A 6283-nucleotide genomic window follows, 5' to 3' on the forward strand; every position below is an offset into this window, starting at 1 on the left:
CTGATGGCTCGGGTCGGCAAGAAGCCCTGTTGCTCCGCGCACCGCTGCCTGCAGACCCCCGGGTCGGAGGGCTCCCGCCGTGGGCCGGCTGCCAGTCCGCCACACCCCGCGCACAAAACCCCGCCGGCAGATCCCTGCGGGAATAGCCCTGGCGCTGTTGCCTAGCGAAGAATCTTACCCGCGGAGGGCGCGACCAGCACCGGCTGCCCCGACCGCGGCCGGCGGGAACGCCCCGCTCCGCCGCACGCACGGAGGGATGCCCGAGGCGCCGGGCGGCTGAGGCATCCCCCGGCCGTCGGTGCCCCCGCGGCTGCGGGCGGCTGCCCCAGCTCCTCACAAAGCGGGGTGGGGCCGGAGGGAGCTGCGGCACCCCCGGCGCAAGGCGGGCAGAGCGGGCGTCCCCTCCCGCTCCCCGGGACCGCCGCGCTCCGCAGGCCCCGGGCTGCGGCAGGTGCCCGAGCCGGCCCTGCCCGCGCGTGTCCCGGCCCCACGCCCGCACCACCACCCGCGCTCTCGTACCTTGCCGCTGGCGATGGGGTCTGGAAGTGCGCACGGGAGCCGCGCCGCGCCAGCCCGGCCCGGCCCGCCCGCGGTCCCCGCCCCGGCCCGCCCCCGCGCCGCGCCCCGCAGCCGGGAGGTGCCGGCGGCCACCGGGGGCTGCTGCTGGCCCCGTGGAGCTCCGAAGAGTCTGCCCGGGGCGATCAGGTCCGCGGCCATGCCCGGTTCCTGGGTGCAACCTCCCGTCGCCAGCGAGGGCTTGTCCTGGTGCCGTGGCGGGGAGAGCCCGTCCGCAACCACAGCAAGGTGCTCGAGTGCCTCTCCGCTACCCTGGGCTTGGGAGCCATCCCACCCGGGCCGACGTGCGCCATCGCCGCTGCAGGTGGGTCTCCGACTCTGCCTGGAGGCACATGGTGAAAGGCGATTTCGTGATTCTCATTACGAGATCGACCTGACAGCATCAGGACGTTGCTGTCACTTGCAGTGAGAGTACCACAGGCCTTGCATTAGCTCAGAGAGCTTCTGAGTACTCTGTGCCATATCCTCAGTGTGCCCACCAGGTACCACACATCCTGAACACTGCACTCACCCCTGCAACAGTTTTAATGTGCCAGCCTTAGCTGGCAGTCTCTGGCTCTCTCAGCAGTCCCTGGCAGATGGAGAGAGACTGGCCCAAAGCTGCAGGTCGTTTACTAATGGCATATGGCTTTAGAAAGCTTCTCACAGAGCTCACAATCAGACTTTGGGGTCAGCTGGTACCTTGGCAGCACTGCAAACCTCCTCAGTGCCCTGAATGAGGAACTTGGTAAGTAGATAGCAGCACCCAAGATCAAATAGCTGAGGCAGTTTCTTTGGTCAGGTCACCACCTCAGGTAACACCGCTCTGGTCCTGTCTGATTAATCAGAGTCTGAGACAGATAGCACATCTACATACCTTAGTCCCATCTCTCACTGGGTAGCAGAGGCAGCTCTGGGCTGAGCTAGCAGCTGTGACAAGACTGTGAGACTCAGTGTCTTTCACAAGCGAGATGCTGCAGATCAGTGTAAGGGAACAAACAGAAAAGCCTACATGCCCAAACGATAGCATGGATGCTGTTACCAATTATTAACTCCTCAAGGCAAAGTACTATTTATCAAGAAGCTGTATATCAACCTTAGCAGATGTAGACAAAGACAGAAGGGGTAGAAGCCTTGTAAATCCTTCCAAAAAAAATGTCTCAAACACTCTCAACCGAAGCAACAACAGGCAACATAGCAGGATTGAAATCACTGGAACAGTAAGAACTGTTGACAGTGCCAAGAGAGGGAGGCAGAAAGTGTGTCCTTAGCTGAAAGGTAATTCCATCAAGGGGAGATAACAACCACCAACCCAGCAACCACTTCCTCACTAGAGACCCTAGCTCTAGTAAAAGAGGAGACTGCATGTGTGATGTTGTCATTAGCACATCTGCCAGGACACCTCAAGTCCTTTTGGAGAAGAAAAATGAGGCCTGTGAAAAGATCAGATCCATTGAATTCTTCAAGGGTGTTGAGCAGAATTTCAGAACCAACCAGCAACCACTAAGAGTGATCTTCATCCTTTGCCACCAGATGCCAGACCAGGACATCCCAAGAGACTGAGGCACTTTAGCAGATACACTACCAGACAACAGTTGAGAAGAAATATCCATGGATGGAGCGCAGGAAGGAATTCCTGTGGACATGAATTGTGGATGCTAGTGCAGCAGCTGTCCTGGGCCTGCCATGCCTACAGGAATTGAGATGACTTCTGGTAACCCTCAGGATCCTTGCAGTGTGTGTGCACACATGTTCCCCATGTAGAAGTACAAGACAGGTCAGGTACTGATGCTGTCCAGATGATTTCCAGTGCTTCCTTTAACATATGTTGTGCTCCAGCCCTGAGTATACTGTAGAAGATTGCATGCAGGACTGACAGAGAGACAAAGACATCTTTGTTTAGGGTCTTTGGGGGGAAAGATTTCTTCTGCCTACAGCTCTGTCCACTGTAGGCATCTGGCTGTGCTACTCATGTGCAAGTGCCATTCCTGAGAGCTGTTTTAGGTGCTGACAAAGTGAATGGTTTTGCTCCCCAGTCCCCTTTGCAGTCTTAAACTGGGTGGCTGGGCCTGGGGTGAAATCTCTGTCATGTTCCCTGAGATGTCTCAACTGGTCATCCAGCAGCAAGAGCTTGGCTGAGCAACCGCTGCTGACAGCCTGTGTCCACAGAAGTGGCTTTTGGGAAAGAGCTCTCCCATCCAATACTTCCGCTGCGTAAAGAGCCTCCAGCAGCCAACATGTTTGTGCTTTCTGTTGAGATCCAGCAGCATGTTCTGTAACTCTCTGCCATCCCACACCATTAGGTGTCAGAAATCAGGCCCAGAGGCAGGCTGGTATCCCACCCACTGTTTCTGCCCCATGCAAAATAGTGAGATGTGGAAAGATACCACTCCAGCAGAGTTGGTTATGAAGGAGAGCCTCACAGCAGTGCAACAGAACAACACTGCTGTTAGCCATGTGCAGTATCTCAACCTGTGGCAAGCCACTGGAAGAGCAGAGCTGGCACCTGTTGTGGCTGGTCTGCTCTTCCATTGCAGGAGCTACATCAGCATGGCCACATTCATGGTGTCTGTGCAGGAATGATAAAGCACTTCACCCAGCTGGGCACAGCTGCCTGGGAGCAAGGTCCTGACTGGCATGGAGCATTTACAGAGGTGGATGAGAAGAGACAGAAGGGTACTACTTTCTGCATGGTAATATGCCTTACAAGCCTAGGAAAGGCATGACCATTTTGCAGACATGATATCCTCAGGTATATTTAATTCAAGGCTAAGTTATACCAGCACACAGCCCAGTACATCTGCACCAAAGGGGAGACACTGCAGCAAACACTGAACTCTGCTTTATCCCTGCCTGCAGAGGACAAGGGGCCTGATATGTCTCTGGATGGAGACAAATGGTGGAAGCTGCTAATTAGTTATGACCAATTAGCTTAATCTTTAACAAAAACTTCACTGGTTCCTATTTTTCCTACTTTCCAGCCCCATGCAGTTCACTATAACTAGCTGTGCCACATGTATGCAGGCGGGTGGCATGGAGGGAAAAACACTTACCAGCTTTGGGACTGATTCAAAGCACCATTGCAATGGTAGTGTCAAAACTGGAAACCTTTTCAGAGTTTGTGGCATTGGCATTTCCCATCAAGGTGCAAAAGCTTTTATGATGTTGAAAAATATTATTGGAAGATGCAGAAAAAAATATCAATTGGTTTTAATTGTGTTTTGGAACTTTTCCTCCCTGCAAAATGCTGCCCACAGACAATACTTTTCTACCAACAAAATTACTTTGTAAAAGAAAAAAATATAGGTATTATTTTCAGCATGGAATTGTAATGCTGGGCTGAGTACAATTTTTTTCCCAAATGATAATGACAATAGAACAGAAAAACATTTTACTCTTATCAAATAAAGGGAACAATGTAGTCTTGGAGGAGTAGACAAAAAAAAAATCATTCAAAACACAAACAGGATGCTAGCTTAGCTTTGCAAAGCTGAGAAAGCAGAAGGTATGCAAAGCAATGATATTGCACTTACTCAAAATGAGAGCTGAGGAACAGGCACCTATAAAGGACACTGGACATTAAAGACAAACCCCTAAGAACCATATAAGGACTTCCAAAAAGAGGGTGTGACTATGTAAAATAAATTAATACACATACATCAAGTAATCACGGGTAGCCAGTGAATATGTCATCAGTGTGTATGATTAAAAACTCACAGTTTGAGCATTTACCCAATGCCCAGGGCACTCAGTTAGAGGAAGGATCCTCTGAGTGACCAGCACACTGCAATAAAGAATGCTGCTTTTTAATACTCAAACCTGTGCTAGAAAGTTTTTATCCGGACAATTTTGGTATTACAAGGGGGCTTGAAATTTAATTCTGCTTACCCTGGATATTGCTCCAAGTCTCCAAGCTTCCAACAGCTTGACACCAGAATGTGCCAGAGGTTTCTGTCATAAAAATTAAGCTCAAAACCAGAGCAGATACCGATCCAATTGCTGGAGTCTCAAAGGCAGACTTTTCACTTTGCAGGAAGCTGTCATTAAATAACAAGGAGAAATAAGGACTTCATCTCAAAGATAGTGGATTATGTGACCAAAGCAAATATCTAGCTGCAGTAGAGTACGGTACCTTTCACCCCAAGTGTGTCATGGTTAGGGATATCTTCTCTTCCACTGACTAACCTGGTGTACTGTATTCTCCTCTGGAGAGCTCCTGAGGTTGAACAGAAACCTCAGACAATAACACAGATAATCTCATGATTTAGCATCTCTGTGCAGGCCCCAGCCTCTCACTGAACTTAGGAAAGGAATTAAATTATCTTGCATGGCATTATATTATATCCAGCACTGTGTGTCGGTCATAGGAAAGTGGTTTGTCTTCTTGCACTTGGCATGTCCCTAGACAAACCAGAACTAATGTTTTGTAAAGGAGCTCTTAGCACTGTTAGATGGCTGGAGAAGTCTCAGCATTTTCTCAGGCCACAAGTGAACTCTTAAATGGGGAGAGAGCAAGCCCGAGACCTTGTGTCTGGCAGGAGGTTGCCCAGCCTGCAAACTGGAAAAGAAACTCAGCACTGTGGTATAGTTCCTGATACAGGGTGCTGTAGCTATCCACCCACAGAAAATGCCTTGCCCCTTAGCTCTCACCTTCACCCTGGATGAGAAGCTCAAGCTTAGACTAAACATTAACCAAAAACAACCTCCGCAGTAGTGCCTCTTACACTCTGGTAGCATGCCAAAATACAGGGCTTAGCCACAGCATATAAAGGTACAGATCCTGCCAGCCCAACGCCAGCCCGGCCAAAAAGGGATAAAAAAGGGAAGCTTCACAACCTCTTCTTGTTAGCAGCTCAGGAACTTATTGAGCCAGCACTGGCTTTATGTGTTTGGCACCACTCCACCAATTTATCCTCTCAAACCCTATGAACTTTTGGTGGCCACAAGGTCCTGCAACAAAGTGAACTTACATTAATGGCACATCATAGCGAGGAGGGTGGGTGTAGAAATCAAAACCATCCTTTTTAGAGTAGGAGTTGGTATCCTAAGGTTGGGGTTAATGCAGAGATAGAAAGCTTAATTTCACAAGTAACGTTATGCATACAGCAAAGACTGGTTCTGAGTAGAAAGACACCTGTTTTACCACAGGCACCAGCACAGGCAGAAGGAGATGCTGGGCTGCATAACCAGGTCAAACTGTTTCCCAGCCACAAGAGTTGGCAGTGGCAGCACAAATCATTCTTGAGCACTTCACACAGAGGTAACCAAGAGGTTCAAAACACCTGTGGCACTGACTGATAGTCACTGCAGGTCTTACAGGGGCCTGAGGGATTTGTGTCTGGCTCAACTGCAATTTTGTGACCCGAGTTCAGCACTTTTCAGTACCACTGAAGTTTATGAAGCAGAAGGAAAGTAGATGAGAGCCCCTGAGGATATGTGAGATTGGCTCCAAGGTGCAGGTCTTTATAGGCCTTGCAGGTATTCCTGCATTCACCACAGTTTAATAAAGAATGACCACAAGTGATTGGTTACAATATGACCAGAGAAGATGGTCCTCAGCAAATACATGTGGACCAAAACCAAGAGCTGAGGAAGACACAAAAGAAAAGAAACTTATAAACAACCCTCACATGTCTTTCCCTTCCGATTTAATTTAAAAATTATTTTCAGAATCCCCCATCAGGATCAATACCTTGATCCTTATGCCTACATCAGAAGAGTTTATGTA

The 6283-nt window shown here is 49.8% G+C and overlaps 1 protein-coding gene across 2 annotated transcripts in view; it reads right to left on the minus strand.

The window, feature by feature from the left end:
• CORO2A (coronin 2A) overlaps positions 1–596 on the minus strand; it is a 57632-nt gene extending 57036 nt beyond the window's left edge. Inside the window, exon 1 of one of the 2 annotated variants that reach the window (XM_059873751.1) lies at positions 520–596. The gene's annotated coding sequence lies outside the window, so the exon portion shown is untranslated. Of the gene's footprint in view, positions 1–178; positions 281–519 lie in introns of those variants that run through there. The other variant, XM_059873753.1, reaches the window with a different exon arrangement.
• Positions 597–6283: the final 5687 nt, after the last annotated feature.

This window comes from Haemorhous mexicanus, chromosome Z (assembly GCF_027477595.1).
Source record: "Haemorhous mexicanus isolate bHaeMex1 chromosome Z, bHaeMex1.pri, whole genome shotgun sequence".
Lineage (NCBI taxonomy): Eukaryota > Metazoa > Chordata > Aves > Passeriformes > Fringillidae > Haemorhous > Haemorhous mexicanus.